Source organism: Aotus nancymaae, unplaced genomic scaffold (genome assembly GCF_030222135.1).
Source record: "Aotus nancymaae isolate 86718 unplaced genomic scaffold, 86718_ANA_hifiasm-v0.15.2.pri h1tg000076l, whole genome shotgun sequence".
Taxonomy (NCBI): Eukaryota; Metazoa; Chordata; class Mammalia; order Primates; family Aotidae; genus Aotus; species Aotus nancymaae.
Window position 1 is genome coordinate 19,682,029 of NW_026988491.1, and position 20,255 is coordinate 19,702,283.

General features: G+C 41.5%; 1 long non-coding RNA gene across 1 annotated transcript in view; it reads right to left on the reverse strand.

The window, feature by feature from the left end:
• Positions 1 to 1,488: 1,488 nt before the first annotated feature.
• The window catches only part of LOC105715208 (uncharacterized), a 36,954-nt gene continuing 18,187 nt past the window's right edge, over positions 1,489 to 20,255 (reverse strand). Inside the window, exon 2 of the long non-coding RNA XR_001106998.2 lies at positions 1,489 to 3,293. This is a non-coding gene — a long non-coding RNA (uncharacterized LOC105715208). The remainder of the gene's footprint in view (positions 3,294 to 20,255) is intronic.

Genomic DNA, 20,255 nt, shown 5'->3' on the forward strand with positions numbered 1-20,255 from the left:
TTTTCCACTCAGGTTTTAAACAATTGGAAAGCATAAAGATATAGACAGTCTTGACAAAATTTAAGGAATGAGTTTAAGGTTCTAATTTTCAACCTTCATTGTTCATCCTAGATTTCTTTTTTTCTTTTTTTTCTTACTTTAAGTTCTGGGACACGTGCAGAATGTTCAGGTTTGTTACATAGGTATACATGTGCCTTGGTGGTTTGCTGCACCTATCAACCCGTCATCTAGATTTTAAGCCCCACATGAACTAGCTATTTGTCCTAATGCTCTCCCTCCCCTTACCCCCACCCCGACAGGCCTGCATGTCTGCATTTCCAATCTTCTGCAAAGTTGTTCATGCATGTTCTATAGCTCCTCTTGTCCTCACTTCCCAATTCATTGCAAAAGGCTCCAACCCAACTCTCCTTTCTCCACATGGCTTCCTCCAGGGTCACCAATGACTAATGTTTTTGTTTTCTGATTCCAACAGATACTGTAAAATCTTCATCTTACTTGTCCTTTCAGTAACTTTGGGACCCCCTAACCATTTCCTTTCTTAAAACACTAAATGCCTTCTCCTAGTTCTCATCCTTTATCTCCAGCTGACCATCCTCAGTCTCCCTGGGTGGCTTACCATCCTCCAGTGACTTTCTTTTTCTTTCCTGGAGACAGAGTCTGGCTCTGTCACCCAGGCTGGAGTGCTGTGGTGTGATCTAGGGTCACTCCAACCTCCGCCTCCTGGGTTCAAGCCTCAGCTCGAGAGAGCTGGGACTATAGGCGTGTGCCATCACACCCAGCTACTTTTTGTATTTTTAGTAGAGACAGGGTTTCGCCATGTTGACCAGGCTGGTCTCGAACTCCTGACCTCAAGTGATCCTACCACCTTGGCCTCCCAAAGTGCTGGGATTATAGGTATGAGCTACTGCTCCCAGCCTGGACCTTGATTTGAATGCAAATGAGAGTACATGTATGTGTCAAAGAGAGTGACAGACTTGGGGGAAGCAGGCTGCATGAAAAGGGAGAAAGAGGGGAAAGAGGAAGGAGAAAGAGAGAAAAGAAAAAGAAAAAGGAAAGAGAAAGGGAGAGGAAAGGGAAAGGAGAATGAGAAAGGGAGAAAGAGGGAAGGAGGAGAAGCAGAGTGGGGAGCACCAAGTATCTCCCCACCACCTGGAACCTTCTGGATCCTGTGTGGCCCTGGAAATGATCTGCCTATGGCTTCGGACATGGAGACTTTAGGATGCCATCAGAACACCCTCATTTTGGCAGACCTCCTGGGCCATTAAGCTTCCTCATCTCACTCAAAATGGATGGTGGCTTTTCCAAGCTAGCTGTCACTTGCCTTGAGATTGTCAGAATTACCTAGTACCTTCCATTTTTCTTGCCTCCCCTCATCAATGCCAGTATTGCTTTCATACCCTAAGGACTGCTGTCTTTTATCACCTTCTCTTTCATAATGAGTTAACTACACACACACCTCTTGGGATCAGAAAAATAATGTGGTCTGGAAGGAGTGTAAAAGTACTTGTAAACTTTATTTGTAAACCACATACAGTCTAGAAAGAGCATCAAATATTTTCTTCCTTTTTCCTTTTTTTTTTTTTGAGACAAAGTCTTGCTCTGTCGCCCAGGCTGGAGTGCAGTGGTGCTATCTTGGCTCACTGTAGCCTCTACCCCGCTGAATTCAAGTGATTCTCCTGCCTCAGCCTCCAGAGTAGCTGGGATTACAGGCTCCTGCCACCACGCCTGGCTAATTTTTGCATTTTTAGTAGAGACGGGATTTCACCATGTTGACCAGGTTGGCCTTGAACTCCTGACCTCAGGTGATCTGCCCCCTCAGCCTCCCAAAGTGCTGGGATTACAGGCATGAGCCACTGCGCCCAGCCAAATATTTTCTTAAAAGGTAGAATCTAAAGTAATTCAAGGGCTGGGTGTGGTGTCTCACACCTGTCATCCCAGCAGTTTGGGAGGCCCAGGTGGGTGGATCATGTGAGAGGAAGAGTTCAAGACCAGCCTGGCCAACATGGTAAAACTCCATCTCTACTATAAATACAAAAATTAGCTAGGTGTGGTGGTGGGCCCCTGTAATCCCAGCTACTCGGGAGGCTGAGGCAGTAGAATTTCTTGAACCCAGGAGGCGGAGGTTACAGTAAATTGAGATGGCACCACTGCACTCCAGCCTTGATGACAGAGCAAGACTCTGTCTAAATAAATAAATAAAGTAATTCAAGCAGAATTTTAAAATAAAGTCTTCTCCAATTTTTTCCGAGCAAGGAAAAAGAAATCAATATTTGTTGGGGGTGTACAAAACACCCAGGACTGCGCTAGACCCACCTTCTGTCTCAGTGGTATGTGATCTTCCTAGCAATGCTTAAGACACAGAGACCAGTGCCCTCATTTCACAGATGGGAAAATAAAAAGAAAGGTCCTAGGAAGATGACATGCCTTCACTGCTAAGTAATGAAACTGGAATCTGAGCTGAGCTCAGTCTTTTTCAAGTACATTAGACTTTTTCCACTCTAGGAAAACTTCCTCATCTCTGACTTCCAGGTAGACTCGGGTTAATAAGTGTCACGTCACAGAAGGCTCTAGCAAAGGCCATAATGAGGAAAGCAAGGATTTCAGTACGTCAGTTCCACCTTTTCTGCCCATGGCTTCACAAAGCAGATGGTTTGACATGAGCTTAATGTTTTTGTCTAGAATTATTCTACCTGAATGTAGGAAAGGCAAGGACAGCCCTTCACCTTCTGGTAAAATCCAGGCCTCAATTTATCTTGCTCCCTCCATCTTAATCTCTTCATTGAGGGAAAAAAAATGCTAAGTGACTCTCGTCCAACATGAGTTTAGTGGTCAAAGGCAGAGTAGAAATTACTTAGATGATGCTCATAGTAACAATATACTCATGATAACATCCATATTATTCAGGATAAAGTCCAGGCAGCTAAAACAGATAGACTCTAAAAGACAGTGACTCACAGAAAGTCCTTATTATATAGCAGTCCCAAGGTTCAGGATAGTGAGAGGGCTCATGAAGTCACTCGAGGACCCAGGCCCTTTCCACCTTGTTGCTCTGCCATACTGCAGGGCACTGTCTTCTCCCATGGTCAGTGCTGGGTGGGAGCACATGCACATTCCAGCTTGTGAGAAGAGGAAAGAGCACTGCTGCAGGATGAGGGCTTATCTTCCATGCTGGGGATGGCCTAGAAGTTGCACTGTCATCACTGCACATGATCTGCACTTGGCCACAAGGCCACACTCACAGCAAAGCAGACAAGAAGTGTAGTCTCTCCCTGAGCCCAGTGGCAATTCTGTTCCTGTGGAAGAAGGGAAGACCAGATTTTAGTGTCCAACTATTAATTGCAACGTCTGCCACAATAACAATCATAGTTTACATCTGTACTTTGCTTTATAGTCAACCAAATACTTTCCTACCCTCCAAGTCACCTAATCTAACAACAAACCTTTGAGTAGGCACTGTTTCTCTCATGTTATACAGGAGAAAACAGTACAAAACGAGTTAAGGAAGCAGGGTAAGGCCTAAGTTGGAGTTTTAAATGCTCAGTGGGAATTAACTTCCTGTGGTGACTAAATATTGGCAGAACCCAAAAGAAAAGCTTATTCAATTTGTTCCAGCCAGTATATATTAAGCAAGTATTAAGAACCTAGGAACTGAGAAAACAGAATGACAAGGCAGGGTCTTTGCCCCTAAAGATTTCATGACAGCTGGGGAGAGCAAAACAGTGCTTGTAGTATATAGGCATGCCTTGAAGATATTGTGAGCATTACGGGTTTGGTTCTAGAATAAAGCAAGTATCTTGATAAAGCGAGTCACACAAACTGTTTGGTTTCCCAGGGCATATAACATTTATGTTTATACTATACTGTAGCCTATTAACTGTGCAATAGCATTATGTCTAAAACAATGTACATACTTTAATTTTAAAAGTTTATTGCTGGCCAGGCGAGGTAGATCATGCCTGTAATTCCAGCACTTTGGAAGACTGAGGTGGGCAGATCACAAGGTCAGGAGTTTGAGACTGGCCTGGCCAACATGGAGAAACCCTGTCTCTACCAAAAATACAAAAATTAGCCATGGTGGTGTGCACCTGTAATTATGCCTATTGGAGGAGCTGAGGCAGAAGAATCCTTTGAACCCAGGAGGCAGAGGTTGCAGCAAGCCAAGATCGTGCCACTGCACTCCAGCCTGGGTGACGGAGTGAGACTGTCTCAAAAAAAAAACAAAAAACAAACAAACAAGCAAAACCTTTATTGCTAAAAAATGCCAGCAATCATCTGAGTCTTTAGTGAGTCATGGTCTTTTTGCAGGCTGAGGGTCCTGCCTCAGTGTTGATGGCCCTGCCTCAGTGTTGATGGCTGCTCACTGATCAGGGTAGGGTTGTTGAAGGTTGGGTTGGCTGCAACTGTTTCTTAAAATAAGATAATGATAAAGTTTGCCACATCAATTGACTCTTCCTTTCACAAAAGACTTTTTTGTAGAACTTCTACATTATATTTTAAATCCTTTGGTGTCATTTCAACAATGTTCACAGCATCTTCACCGGGAGTAGATTCTATCTCATCAAGAAACCACTTTCTGGAAGCTTAATGACAAGATATCATGAACACAAAGAAGGGAAGAACAGACACTGGGGTTTACTGAGGGGTGAGGGTGGAAGGAGGGGGAGGAGCAGAAAATATAACTACTGGGTACTAGGCTTAATATCTGGGTGATGAAATAATATGTACAACAATCTCCTGTCACACATGTTTACCTATGTAACAAACCTTCCCATGTACCCCCTAACCTAAAAGTTAAAACAACATTTTCTTTGCTTATCCATAAGAAGCAATTCCTCATCCATTCAAGTTTGATCATAAGGTTGCAGCAATTCAGTCACATCTTCAGGCTCCACTTCTCATTCTAATTCTCTTGCTGTTTCCACCAGATCTGCAGTTACTTCCTCCACTGAAATAGAAAACCCCTCAAGATCATCCATGAAGGTTAGAATCCACTTCTTCCAAATTCCTATTACTATTGATATTTTGACCTCCTCTTGTGAATCACAAGTGTTCTTAATGGAATATAGAATGGTGAATCCTTTCCTCAAGGTTTCCAATTGACTTTGCCTGGACCCATCAGAGGAATCTCCATATGGCAGCAATAGCCTTATGAAATGCATTTTAAATGATAAGACTTGAAAGTTAAAGGGAGCGGGAGTATGTGCCAGAGTGGTCGGGTGAGCAGTTTGGCAGGGACAGTCACAGAACAGGGAACTAAAAGTGACTCAGGTCAGAGCAGGTGATCAGGGTGAATCAGGATGGAGCAGATGACCAGGGGAACCGATGTGAACTACTGATTAGAACTGGTGGAAAAGGTTGTTTACGGAAACTATGAGGAAGTTGAACTTTAAAATGGAGGACAAAGAACTGAACATACTGACATATTGATTCTTTGAAGAGAAATTTAGAACTCATTGTATCCAACAATTCTCTCCTGTTGGATTTTTTTTTTTACAGCTCTTTCTCTTCAAACTTCCTTAACATGTCTTGGCTTAGTTGTTCTGCTTAATTTTCTAAAAGAAGAAGCTTCTCTGAATAAGGTGGAGGAGAGTTAAGGGAGGTTTTAGTTAAGTGCTGCGTTTATGAGTCTTTGCAACAGCCCACAGATGCATGCTATGACACAACACCCAACCAGAATGCATACATCCACTACAGGGCTGTGGGAGAAGTAAGAATTGAGGCTATGATTCCTTTCCACTTACTGAACCGTTTTTCTAGCCACCTTGTGAAGGGGTCATTTATCCCTAAGTTTGGACAGAGCAGTTAGACCTTGGAATGCCTTTATTAAACTTCCATCGGGGAGGTATTGTTTGAGATGAAGGTACAACGTTGAGTTTTAATCATGATGCGAACTCCTCTTCTTTCTGCTAATATCATGTCTAAAGCTATTCTATTTTCCCAAGCTATCTGGCTAGTAGCTCCTAATTGCTCAGCTATTCCTTTAACCGCATCTCTAGTGTAGTTAATAAACCACTGTTGGTTGTAATAAATGTAATTTATCCAATCTACATTCTTTTTTTTTTTTTTTTTTAAGACAGAGTCTGGCTCTGTCATCCAGGCTGGAGTGCAATGGCACCATCCCAGCTCACTGCAACCTCCGCCTCCCAGGTTTAAGCAATTCTCTGCCTCAGCCTCCCGAGTAGCTGGGATTACAAGTGTGTGCCACCACGCCTGGCTAATTTTTTGTATTTTTAGTAGAGATGGGGTTTCACCATCTTGGCCAGGCTGGTCTTGAACTCCTGATCCACTGCCTTGGCTTCCCAAAGTGCTGGGATTACAGGTGCGAGCCACCGTGATGAGCCCAAATCTAGGTTCTTAATGTCACCTACCAAAATACTGACTCAAGTCTTGCAGCCATTTGATCTCAGCCTTTAAATTTATCTGGTACTCTTCGTGGGACTCCAATTGCACCTAAATAAATGTGAGAGTCAAAACACCCATAAAGGGCTTCTCTTGCTTTACGATGCTGTTTTTCCTTTCTCTGGTTGATGAAATGCCAGGGTGAAAGGCATAGCCAATTGGACTAGAGCACAAGTGCCGCTCCAGTTACTTGGTAGAGTGTCCAGTAAAGGTCCACCACAATACCACCATACATCTGCTTGGGGATGAACAAGGGCTAACTGATTGGTAAGCTCTTGAGAAGTCTTAAGCTCATTGCATCACTTCAGGTCTCCAAGGAGCACTAAGTTTCCTCCTTGTCGTGAGAGACATGAAGTGAATTTAGTGCAGAGATGGAAGCTGGATGGTCCTTGCAGGCTGACCCACAGTGTATTCAACTTCGGGATATAGCAGAGAGAGAGCTTGGCATGACTTGTTACTCCAGGCTGTAGAATCCTGGAAAAGAATTACCATACAGCCCATGCCTGGTCGACTGAAGGACCGTCCTAGTGGAAAGGGGACATCTGGGCCTCTGGCCAGCCTTGCACACAAGTATAACAATTGCTTTTGTTTAACATACAGATGGAATATTTGATCCATTCCAACCAGGCGTTTGCATCTTGATATCCTGTCTCTATTGCTAAAGTTGGTTTTAAATCATTTACTCCTACAACATCTACTTTGGTCCTATCATTGGGTATGGAAGGATGACAGTTTGATCAGAAGAAGGTCCAAAAGGAGAAGAGGAGGAAGGGGGCGAAGAGGATGAGGGATTAATAAAATGCATTTCAAAAGACCCTTTGAGGTCTGTGCCAGCAAGGTTGGCTCCTGTGCCACAGAAGCGACCTAAAGTGGGTCAGGATTGGTAGAGTCTAGTAGAGGTAAGAATAGAAAGCTGTGCTGGATCGCATTGGTACTGTTGACAATTAGAAGGAACGCTTTCTTTGGTGAAATGGACCTATGGTTTTTTAGAGAGGTGAAGCCCTTTGAGGAAGTCCACCCTTCTCCTCAGTGGCCCATTGGACGTCGTCCCAGGAGGGACAGGACCATCCTGGAAACTTGACCTCATTTAGTTCCCAAAATTTGAAAAATGTCGGGGGCTTGGTTTCTATGACACAAGGGTCGTGAAGGTCAGAAGTTACTTTGGAAGGACAGATATATTTTTCTGAGGAGGCCAGTTGCTTTTGGTTTTGGAGATCCCCACAAGGTGTGGTGAGACAGGCATCAAATGTGATCGTCGGAGGAAAAGGTGACCCGGTTACATTAATAACGAGGTGGTCAGCAGTAGAACACGGAAGGAAGGAGTAATAAAATAAATGAAGGCGGGTTAAACTTTTCTCAGCTTTAGTTTGGTAGGGTTCCCCCCAAGGACTATGTCCCATGACTCCGGAGGGGGCGGAGCTTTCTTGACTTGGGTGTGATGAGTCCATCCTCTTTCTGCTGTCTGGTCTGCGGTTTCAGTATTTAGGAGCACTAGGTAAGGTCCTTCCCAGGCTGGTTCGAGCTTTTTCTTCTCTCCAACTTTTGATGAGGCCGTGGTCCCCAGGCTGTTGGTGTACTGGAAACTCTAGGGGTGGCACCTGTGCTAAAAGACCTTTTAGTTCTGACGAAAGAGAAAGTGGAAGATACACTAAGTATATAATTTCTGAGAAACTGACCTTTTCTTTAAAGTGTAGGAAGATCAGTGGTAGAATGTAGATAAGGCAATCCATAAAGCATCTTATAAGGGGATAGGCCACGTCTTTTTGGGGAGCAGTTCGGACGCTCAACAGGGTGTTAGGCCTTTCTACTTTCCCTGATGAAGGTGGGTGCCAGGGAGTATGACATTCCCATGTTATATCCAGTACCTGCACTAATTTCTTAATGCCATGTGCAGTGAAATTAGTCCTATTATCTGAATCAACGTTTTTTTATTAATCTAAACCTGGGTATAATATTTTAAACTAATGTCTTGACTACATTATTGGCAGCTGTACTTAAAAAGGGAGTAACTCCTACCTACTGAGCAAGGTGATCTTGATCTACTATTACTAACAGATACTTTAGGCAACCAGTTGGAGGCGTCTCTGTGTAATCAATCTGGATACTTTGGAATGGCCCTAAGCCTGGACTCCTTCCCCCAAGGGGTAATCTTTTTATAGCTTATTAGTTTTCTTACCTACTAAGCAACTATCTGTAAGTTGTTTGGCCTGGGTATAAATTCCTATATACCCATAAACTCTGAGAACTGCATCACACATGGCCTGGGGCCCCCAATGTATCCCATTTCTTTCTGGTCTGGCACTATCTATTTTCCTTCTGAATTCCCTTTAGCACCAATTTTTATTAGTTTTTTAGACCAAAGAAAGCCAAATACCATTTTATATCTGACAAAGCTTCCTGTATGATTTTATACTACATAAGCTAAATTTCACCTTTATATTAGTGTGCTATGAATGTTAAACTCAATTTTAATAAAATCTTGTAGACATATTTATCCAATCTTAATGTCTGACCATAAGTTAAGATTTTTATAGACTCTTTTTAACCCTTTATAATTTTTGTTAAAGAACAGGTTAGTGCCTTAAGAAAAACCCGTTTTGCTTTTAATGTCCAGTTTACAGAAACACTGGATGATACCCCTTTTAACTATAGCCAGTATGTTCACATACACAGTTTCCTTTATAATTAACATTTCAAAACTTGCTTAAACCTTTAAAACAATTTTTTAACCTTTTAATGTAGGTAAAAATTTACATTCTTATGCCTCCTTATAATTCTTTTACCAAAAGTATATTTTGCTTTCCTTATATGCCTTGCACATAAACTGTTTCTTCAATAGTTGTACATTTAGGAGGTCTAATTACTTTTAAATTATACAACATTTCGTGGATAAATTCTCTTGTGTAACATTTTTCACAACTTTCAATCTTTGACATGCCTTAACTTTCTGACTTGTAAACATCCCTTTAAACAACCAGCTAATTTACCTTAGGTCAAGAGTTTACCATATAAAATTCTTATTTATATAAGTTCTCACCCACCTTTTTTTTTCTTATTGTCAAGATGAGAACTGTTTTTTTCCCAAAGCAAACTTTCTTTATGTCTGTGGATTAGACTGCCCATAATACATGTTACACTGTTAACTTTCAGCAAACTTTACTTTTGTGGAAAACCTTTTAAGTTTGGGATTTTAATTATGTGCTAGGTGTAGAGCCTAGGGCCAAGACAGAAGTGCAGATAAGGTCTGGCTTATTCTAGCATTTAACTCCATGTGTCCTAGGTTTTACTTAGCTGTAAAGCAGGCCAGTTGTACACCTAAGAAACAGTAGCCTGTTTGGCTATCTGATCAACAGTTCTGAGGTCTTGCACTAACTGGTATGACCTGTCTGGCTTCTTTACAGACAATATTGGAGCATTATAGGGAGACAGACACAGGGTTCAAGAAGCCCATCGCGGAGAAGACTTTTAATTATTAATTCTAGGTTTTAAATTTATCTTGGCTTTTAAAGGATTAGGGTATTGTTTTCTTATTATTTTCCTAGGGGCTTTAAATTTAGCATGAATTGAAGGCATTTGTCATTTCCTCAGTTCTCGTTTCTCTTTGTTGTTGTTGTTTTTACCATACTTCGGGATAGATGTGTTCCTTGTCTGCAGTGGTGAGCACGTTTAGGGAGGGGAGGAATTTTCCCTGATTAATACAGAGGCCTAAGCCAAATTTTGGCATTAAATGTCTCTCTAAAAGGTTTATTCCTGCCTCTGGAATTAACGGAAATTTAATATTAGTTGATTTGCTTTTATATACGACTTTTATTCTTTTTCCCATTTGGGACATTCTCTTTTGAAGTGACCTATTTTTAATCTGAAACATTTGTTTTGTCCTCTTTCTCTCCCTCTGCCTCTGGCTTTCTTCCTCTCCCTCTTTCTCTCTCTGCTTCCCCCTCTCTCTTTGCCTCCCTGTCTCTCTCCGCCTCTCTGTCTCTCTCTCTCCGCCTCCCTCTTTTTCTCTTTGACTCCCTCTTTGCCTCCCTCTCTCTCTCTGCCTCTCTGCTTTACTCTTTTGTACCCTTTACAGTGCCTGGAGAGTGGGGGTCTAGGTTCTTTACAGGTTCTGGCCCCCTGGATACTTTGCTGCATGGTGGACAGCAGAATTTTTGCCTTCTGCTTTTGTTTTTCTTCCTCTCTTTTTACATATAGGTCTATCTTTTCAGTTCTCTATTTTTTGTAACTTCCTGATAGTATCTGGTCAATTATTAGTCACAAAATGAAGCTTTAACATCCTGCATATATTCTCATTTGCTCTTTGAGACTTTCTATGAATTTTATAGGTCCTTTTATTATTATTATTATTTTAATATTTTAACATTAGGCCTAGTAGACTATTAGGGGAAAATTGTTGCTAGCTTTATTCTTTTATCTCTTACCTTACTTGGGGTATTTCCCATCTTGATGGTTTTGGGGTGAGGTTCAATTTCCCTTACCAAAAATTTCTCGCCTTTTGGGATGAGACCCAATTTCCCTTACTGGAAATTTCTCATGTCCTCTACTACTGGAGGTTTGTGTGAAGTTCGGTCCCTCCTAATGGAGATGTCTCCCCTCTTTCTAACACTCCAAGCCACTCCAACGAATAGTTCATTGACCCTCATAGCTTTTCTTGCCTTGATATGTTCCAACCCAAGGAATACTTTACTACTCCTCTTCCCCCCACACCCCCTTGGTCCCCACCAAGGAAATACCAGCTTCCGGCATCTTTTCCTTGGTCTGTGCAGAGCTGCCCAGTCACCACGGTACTTGTAGGCCTTTTTCTCCCATGTTGTTGAGAGTCTGGATTTGTGGGTCTTGATTTCTTACCCCTGAGGCTGCCACAATGAGGCAGCGGGACACATCTGCTCACAAGAGAGGACCCGAGACTGCCCAGAGGAGAACGGTTCCCTGTACAGGCCACCAATTAGTTGTTGGATACAATGAGTTCTAAATTTCTCCTCAAAGAATCAGTATGTCAAGGTCGGGTGCAGTGGCTTACACCTGTAATCTCAGCACTCTGGGAGGCTGATGCAGGTGGATCATGAGGTCAGGAGTTCACAACCAGCCTGGCCAAGATAGTGAAACTCTGTCTCTACTAAAAGTACAAACATTAACCGGGCATGGTGGTGGGTGCCTATAATCCCAGCTACTCTGGAGACTGAGACAGAAAATTGCTTGAACCCAGGCGGTGGAGGTTGCAGTGAGCTGAGATCACACCATTGCACTCCAGCCTAGTGACAGAGTGAGACTCTGTCTCAAAAAAAACAAAAAAAAAAAAACAAGAATCAGCATGTCAGTATGTTCAGTTCTTTGTCCTCCATTTTAAAGTTTAACTTTCTTGTAGTTTCAGTAAACAACCTTTTCCACCAGTTCTAATCAGTTCACATCTGTTCCCCTGGTCATCTGCTCCATCCTGACTCATCCCAGTCACCTACTCTGACCTGAGTCACCTTTAGTTACCTGTTCTGTAACTGTCCTTTCTGCCTAACTGCTCACCCCACCACTCTGGCCCATACTCCTACTCCCTTTAAAATAGCCAGTCGGAATTAGCTTAGACTGTGCGGTCCAGCCCTAGCCAAAAGGGGAATGACACAGCAGTAGGGTCTACCTGCTCAAGAGGATCACTTGAGTCTAGGAGTTTGAGACCATCCTGGGTAACATAGTGAGACCTTTTTCCTACAAAAAAATAAAAATAAAAATTAGCTGGGTATGGTGGTGCATATCTTTTGTCCCAGCTACTTGGGAGGCTGAAGTGGGAGGCTCACTTGAGCCCAGGAGGTCAAGGCTGCAGTGAAATGTGATCATGCCACTGCACTTCAGCCTGGGCAATAGAGTGAGACCCTGTCTCAAAAAAAAAAAAAAAGAAAGAAAGAAAGAAAGAAAATCTGTTATAGAAAGAAAATCTTTAGTGTCGCCACCTGCATCAGAGATCTCAGCTAGGTCTTCTGGATAACTTGCTGCAGCTTCTGCATCAGAATTTGCCGCTTCATCTTGCACTTTTGTTATAGAGATGGCCTCTTTCCTTAAACCCCATGAACCAACCTCTGCTAGCTTCCAACTTTTCTTCCGTAGCTTCCTCATCTCTCTTACTTCACAGAATTGAAAAGTTAGATCCTTGCTCTGGATTAGGCTTTGGCTTGGGAATGTTGTTATAGCTGGATTGATCGATCTATCCAGACCACCCAAACTTTCTCCGTATCAGCAATAAGGCTGTTTTATTTTCTTATTCATGTGTTCAAAAGAGTGGCACTTTTAATTTCCTTCAAGAACTTTTCCTTTGTATTCACAGCTTGTCTGTTGGCACAAGAGGCGTAGCTTTTGTCCTATCTCAGCTTTTAACATGCCTTCCTCACCAAGCATAATCATTTCTAGCTTTTGATTTAAAGTCACAGATGTGCAACTCTTCCTTTCATTTAAACACTTAAAGGCCATTGTCAAGTTATTAATTGGCCTAATTTCAATATTGTTGTGTCTCAGGGAAAAGGGAGGCCCAAAGAGATGGAGAGAGACAGAGGAACAGGGTTTGGAGAAGCACTCACAACACACACATTTATCGATTAAGTTCACCGTCTCCTATGGGTGTAGTTCATGGCAGCCCAAAACAATTATAAAACAAAGGTCAAAGATCACTGATGATAGGCCAGGCATGGTGGCTTATGCCTGTAATCTCAGCACTTTGGGAGGCTGAGGCGGGTGGATCACTTGAGGCCAGGAGTTCGAGACCAGACTGGCCAACATGGTGAAACCCATCTCTACTAAAAATACAAAATTAGCCGGGCATAGTGGCACACGCCTGTAGTCCCAGCTCCTTGGAAGGCTGAGGCAGGAGAACCACCTGAACCTGGGAGGCAAAGGTGACAGTGAGCCAAGATCGCACCATTGCACCCCAGCCTGGGTGTGAAGAGCGAAACTCTATCTCAGAAAAAAAAAAGATCAGTCACAGATCATCATAATGGATAAAATCATAATGAAAAAGTCTGAAATATCATGAGAATTACCAAACGTGACACAAACACAAAGTGAGCACATGCTGTTGGAAAAAAGGCATTGACAGACTTGCTCAACACAGGGTTGCCATAAACCTTCAATTTGTGGGGGAAAAAATGTAGTATCTGTGAAGTGCAATAAAGCAAACCACAATAAAATGAGGTGTGCCTGTAGTGTGAGGAACAGGGCTGCAGGACAGAGAGATGGACACAGAGAAGGGAACGGACAGATAGGGGTCATTCAAGTTAAGAGACATAGAGAAGATACTGATACGTCTGCTGTGCAAATAACAAAAATGTAAATAAGCTTTCATCCCATGAGTGGAAAAAGAAACAGTAACTCTAAAATTCTCTGGTAAAAAAATAGAGAAGTAGATTTTTTTTGTTTTCTTTTGTTTTGAGACGGAGTTTTGCTCTTGTTGCCCAGGCTGGAGTGCAATGGCACGATCTTGGCTCACCACAACCTCCGCCTCCCAGGTTCAAGCGATTCTCCTGCCCCAGCCTCCTGAGTAGCTGGGATTACAGGCATGCGCCACCACACCCGGCTAATTTCATATTTTTAGTAGAGACGGGGTTTCTCCATGTTGGTCAGGCTGGTCTCCACCTCCCAACCTCAGGTGATCCACCTGCCTCAGCCTCCCAAAGTGCTGGGATTACAGGCATGAGGCGAGAAGCAGGGTTTTAAGGAAAAAATGAGGCATCTGAAAGAAATTAGCTCTCCTTTATGCCCAGCCTTATACCCTCTCATCCCACCTTTCCTGTGGGTGTGACCTGATGCTCCTGGCCACACAGCTGCTCCATGTGCCCTGGTATTCCATCCCAGGGATACCCTGACACTGCTGTGTGAGATGCCTGTGGGGACCTGCACAGTATTCATGCCTCTGCAGGAAGTGAGTTAACATCCCACAGGTGACTCTCCACTCGGAGATGGCGCCAGTGGGTAACTGCTTCCTTCTCTGTCACCAGGTGGTCCAGTCTTAGGCATATTCTGCACATTCCTAGGGCGTCTGCAGAGGATCAAGTCTGTGATGGTTAATTTTACCCGTCAGCTTAGAGGGTGTTTTTGGGTGAGATTTACATTTAAACTGGTGAACTTTAGGTAAAGCAGATTTCCCACCAAAATCTGAGTGGGCCTCAATCAGTTGAAGGCTCACATAGAACAAAAAGATGGTGATGGTTAATTTTGTTTGTCGGTTTGACTGGATTAAGTGATACCTAAATAGGTAGCAAAGGATTCTTTCTGGGTGTGTCTATGAGGGTATTTCCAAGGAGACTGGCATGTGAGTTGGTGGACATGTGAGGGTGGGGAAGATCCACCCTCAGTAAGGATGGGCAGCATCCAATCAGCTTGGGGCCCAGATGGACCAAAAAGGCAGAGGAAGGGCGAATTTTCACTCTCTTTATTCCAGAGCTGGGACACCCTGCTTCTCCTGCCCTTGGATATTGGGACTCCAGATTCTCCAGCTTTTGAACTCCAGAACTTTCGCTAGTGGCCTCACTCCCACAAGGCTTTCTGGTCTTAGACTGAGGGATACACCACCAGCTTTCTTGGTTCTGACGCCTTCACACTTGGACTAAGCCACTCTACCGGCTTCTTCCCTAGTTCTCCAGGTTGCAGACAGCCTATTGTAGGACTTAACCTCCAACATCCTGTGGGCCAATTCCCCTAATAAATCACCTCTCACATATATATCCTATTGGTTCTTGCTCTCAGAACCCTGACTAATACAACTCAGCCTTCCAGAGCAAGTAGGCATTCAACACAGTGCCTTCAGACTTCAACTGCACCATCAGCGCTCCTAGGTCTCCAACCTGCCAGCCTAAACTGCAAATTTTGAACTTGCCAGCCTCCATAATCTCATAAGCCAGTTATTTACCAAACACACACACACACACACACACACACACACACACACACACACACAGGGTTTTGTTTCTCTGAAGAACCCTGATTCACACAGAGCACCAGTGTCCACAGCAGCAACCAACTCGAGAATGCACCTTCTGATTGGCTTTCCCCTCCTTTTGGAAGAGAATCCACTTTTTGGATTTCCTGTTAAACTCTCAGAGAGTCTCTGCAACCACACACTTACCAAAATAAACTAGCTATGTACAAATCCTTAACTCAGGCTTGCTTTCAAGGGGAACCTTGGCCAGGATTGAAAGTTTATGTGTGTACTCTAGAGGGCAAGCGATACACAAGTGCATTCACGACTCAAAGGGAGCCTTCTGTGTTTTCTATTTCCAAGCATCCTGAGATCCAGAACTCTAGCCCAGAGCCCAAGACTCGAGTGTAATGGAACAAATGTTGGCTGGATACTGCCCACTTTCCTAACAGGATTACAGTTCTCTTCTCAAGGAAAAATATATACATATATTTTTTGAGATCGAGTCTCTCTGTGTTGCCCACAGGATGATGGAGGTGCAGTGGCACGATCTCAGCTCACTGCAACCTCTGCCTCCTGGTCTCAAGTGATTCTCCTGTCTCAGCCTCCCAAGTAGCGGGAATTACAGGTGCCCACCACCACAGCCAGCTAATTTTTTGTATTTTTAGTAGAGACAGCGTTCTCCTTGTTGGCCAGGCCGGTCTCAAACTTCTGACCTCAAGTGATCCATCTGCCTTGGCCTCTCAAAGTGCTGGGATTATGGGAGTGAGTCACCATGCCCAGCCAACAATATTCTTTGGTATCCCTTCCTCCTGACTTGCTTAGCATGTGCGAAGTATACAAAAAGCTGAACCAAAATGAATATTGCATTTTAAACGTTGCCCATGTGTTGTCATGATGTAGATACACTGAAGGCTTTGTTATTGTTCAAATGGTATCTTATTTGATGAATACAAATACAAAGAGTTTGGCTGAGAACTTGAGCTCTTTCAGGTAGGCCTGGCTCTGAGCCTCAGATTCTCCACTAACTAGCTGTGGCACAATGTAATCTCTCTTTAAAAAAAAAAAAAAAGGTAACTAGATTTGCATGCTCAGAGAAGAACCCACCTAGAATTCCCTTCCTAGCTGAATGTCAATAAAAGAACAAGGAAGAGAAGAGTTTGTTTTTCTTAACAAGATTAAAAGAATACCACTGTAAAGATTCTCATTGAAAGAAATTCTACAGTATTTATTTCAGAAAGAAACACTGAAAAGAGAAAAATTTAAGAAACAATGGTGAATAATAATGGGTAACTATGTAGGCAAATCTAAATAAGTACTGAAGGTATCAAAACAATAGCAAATTGTAACTAATCTGAATATAAAAATGAGTTGGAAGTAAAATAATGGATAATAGTAACATATAATTCTTACTCTGAGCAGGGCGACAGGGGGGAAAATGACATATAAGACATAAAATGACATATAAGTCCTAACAGATGTTTGAATTAAAGCATTTTAAATGCTTGGCATTATCAAAGACTACAGTAAAGATACTGATTAATTTCAGATAAGTCAAAAATAAAGGTTAAATATGCAAATTTAAAAAACTTCTACCCAGTGGGATGGGGTAGTTGAGAAGTGGGTATAATGAAAACTCAATCAAAACAGAAAAGAAGAGTCTTTTTTAATCAAATAAACAACAAAAATGAAAATTAGAAAGTACAATGTTATACAGTATCTATAGTCACAATGACTGGAAACAAAGTTTCCACAAAAAACACAGAATCACAGACTAGATAAGACAAGAAAAATTAATCTATATACCATTGAAAGAAACACACCCAAAGCTGAACCATCTAGAAAGACTGAAACTGAAGGAAGCAGGGGGTGGGGGGAGAAATAGATTTACCTATTTCTATTTTACCAGACAAATATGAACAAAAGAAAGCTTGTATAGTTATTTTATTCTTAGAAAAAAAAAAACCGGGAAGGACAGAAAGTATTATCAGAAATAAGAGGCTATAATAAAAGGAACATTTCCCCACGAAAGTATAAAAATTCTGAACCTGTTTTCAACTTAACAACATAATCTCAAAACATAAACCAAAAATGGACAGAATTACAAGGAGTAACTGGCAAATGCACATCAAAGTTGAAGGACATATAATTTTTCCAAGAACATTTACAAAAATTGGCCACATACTAAGCTATAATGTCAAACTCAACAAATACCAAAAATTGATATCATAAAGATCAATTTCTCAAATCCAATTTAATAAAAATAGAAATCATTAATAGAAAATAAGTCCAACATGTCCATGCAGTTGGTAACTTGAAAAATAAACTTCAATGAGGGTCAAAGAAAAACTCAGCAACTATCATTTAGGTCTAAATAGTATTTTTAAACATCCCTGAACTGTACCACTCTACCCGCTCCTGACCAATGCTGTTAGACAACACAAACACACACACACAGACACTATGTTGGGGATGGAGAAACAAAACTGTCATTATTTGCAGAAGACGCCAACAAAAAAAATGAAAGAAGATCAAAGACGAGATATAGGTAGGAAAGAATTTAATTAGGCTGCAGCATGTAAGATGAATATAAAAGTATCAATTGTGTGCCTATATGCTCACAACAAATGGCTGGAAACTGTCTTTTTTAAATTTATTTATTTATTTATTTATTTATTATTATTATTTTTTTTTGAGATGGAGTCTCACTCTGCTGCCCAGGCTGGAGTGCAGTGGCACGATCCTGGCTTACTGCAACCTCTGCCTCCCAGGTTAAGCAATCTTCCTTCCTCAGCCTCCTGAGTAGCTGGGACTATAAGCATGTGCCACCATGCCTGGTTAATTTTTGTATTTTTTGTAGAGACAGGGTTTCACCATGTTGGCCAGGCTGGTCTCGAACTCTTGATCCGCCCACCTCGGCCTCCCAAAACGCTGGGATTACAGGTGTGAGCCACCATGCCAAGCGGAAACTGTCATTTTTAAAGAACTACGAAGTATCTAAGGTACTTAGGAATGTATCAAACAAAAGAGGTACAAAATCTTTATGTTGAAAATTATAACACTTCTTGAATAACATAAATGGAGAAAACCTCCCATTTAGATGAGAATTCTCTCAAAACTAATATTAAATATTAACATTAAGCGCAGTTTCACATAAAATCTCAACAGGGTTTACTGAAGAACTTTTAAATGAGTTCCAAGATGTTTATGAAAGAGCAAAAAGTCAAGTACAACTAAGAACATTTCAAACAATGTGAGACTTCCTTTGCCAGTTATCAAAACTTACTATGAAGCTATTAAATTTAAGCTACTGATACTGAGATAAATATATGGTGAATGAGAATAGAGAGCACACGGGAGCAACAGGAATTGATTTTTTAAGGGATACAAAATTACAACTAGCAACTAGACAGGAGGAAGAAGTTCTAGGGTTGTATGCCAATGTAGCATACTGTAGCTAATAAGAAGATATTACATAGTCTCAAATAGCTAGAAGGAGAATACTGAATGTTCCCAACACAAGGAAATAATCAATGTTTGAGATAATGAATATGTTAATTACCGATTTGATCACTGTAAATTATAAATATCAAAACATCACTCTGTGCCCCATAAATATGTACAATTATTATGTCAACTAAAAAATAAAATTTGAAGAGAGAGCAGCAAACAAACTCATGCATATATGAAAACAATATATGGCCAGGTGTGATGGCTCAAGCCTATAATCCCAGTACTTTCGGAGGCCGAGGCGGGCGGATCACTTGAGATCAGGAGTTCAAGATCAGCCTGGCCAACATGGTGAAACCCCATCTCTACTAAAAATACAAAAATTAGTTGGACATGATGGCGGGTGCCTGTAATGCCAGCTACTCAGGAGGCTGAGACAGAAGACCTGCTTGAACCCGGGAGGCAGAGGTTGCAGTGAGCCGATATCGTGCCATTGCACTCCAGCCTGGGTGACACAGCGAGACTCACTCTCCAAAAAAAAAAAGAAAGGAAGAAAGAAAAGAAAACACAGTATACGATAGCTGTTATCACAAAAGGAGAAGGATTTAATAAATGGGGCTTGACACAGTTGGTTTTCTATATGAAAAAAAAATTGAACTGCTTCCTAATATCATTCACAAAAATAAATCCTAGGTGGATTAAAGACCTAGAAGCAAAAATTGAAATCTAAGGAAAGAGAAAGACAAGAAAAGTAGCAAAACTTGAAATAGAAGAAAAGAACAAAAATAGAATATTCTTATGCTCTCAAGGATAAGAAAGATTTGAACAGGCGAAACACATCAACCATAAGGGAAGGATTAGTAAGTTTGATTATATTAAAAAAATTAAAACTTTGTTACAACCAAAGTCACCATTCCTGGGAGAAAAATCAGCCTATAGAGCAGGAGACATTCACAATACATATAACTGACTAAGGATGCATTTCCAAAACGTATAAAGACTGACTATAAGGAATAAAGGCTAGGCGTGGTGGTTTATACCTATAATCCTAGCGCTTTCGGAGGCCCAGACTGGAGGACTGCTTACGGCCAGGAATTCAAGACCAACCTGGCCAACATAGCGAGACCTCGTCTCTATTAAAAAAAACTTTTAAAAAATTATACATACATATCATATATATGTATATATAATAATCCATATTTGTATACAATAATATATATCTAAAATATATATTATATAATACATAATTAATATATAATATATAAATATATATCTATATATAATAAGAAAAAGGCCAAAAACTCCAGTAGAAAAATTCGGGGAAATATAAATGAGCAATTGACAGAAAAGGGAACAAAAGGCCACGAAAATCAACCTCATTGGTAATCAAGTAAATGCAAATGACAATGATGAGGTCCCCTTTCACACTCAAGAGAAAGTAAAAACTTAAATTGAACACAATCAAGTTTGCAGGGAGGCTGGGCACAGTGGCTCACACCAGTAATCACAGCAT